This window comes from Solanum tuberosum, unplaced genomic scaffold, assembly GCF_000226075.1.
Source record: "Solanum tuberosum cultivar DM 1-3 516 R44 unplaced genomic scaffold, SolTub_3.0 scf00175, whole genome shotgun sequence".
In the NCBI taxonomy this organism is placed as follows: Eukaryota; Viridiplantae; Streptophyta; class Magnoliopsida; order Solanales; family Solanaceae; genus Solanum; species Solanum tuberosum.
The window spans coordinates 578,545-578,846 of record NW_006239098.1 but is presented as its reverse complement, the minus strand read 5'-3'; positions in this window follow the sequence as shown (position 1 = coordinate 578,846).

Sequence of the window (302 nt, the reverse complement as noted above, 5' to 3'; positions counted from 1 at the left end):
ACGATCTTGACGAAATCCTTGCTTCTTCTTCTCTTTCTCCTCTTCTTTCTCTCTTCTCTCAAAAGCCCTAACTCTCACTTTAAAAAGAAAAACTGATATAAAATCAGTCTAACACCTCAATATAACCCAAAAGAAATGGCTAGGGAAAAGACCAAAATGCCCTTACAAATTCGGGTTAACTGCTCTGCCAACAACCCAACTTCCAAAGGGGATAACTCACTCATACGAACTCGGAATCGAGCAAACTCGGTGGCGTTGGAAAGATCATTCCAAGGGATTTCCAAACATAACTGGAACTACAC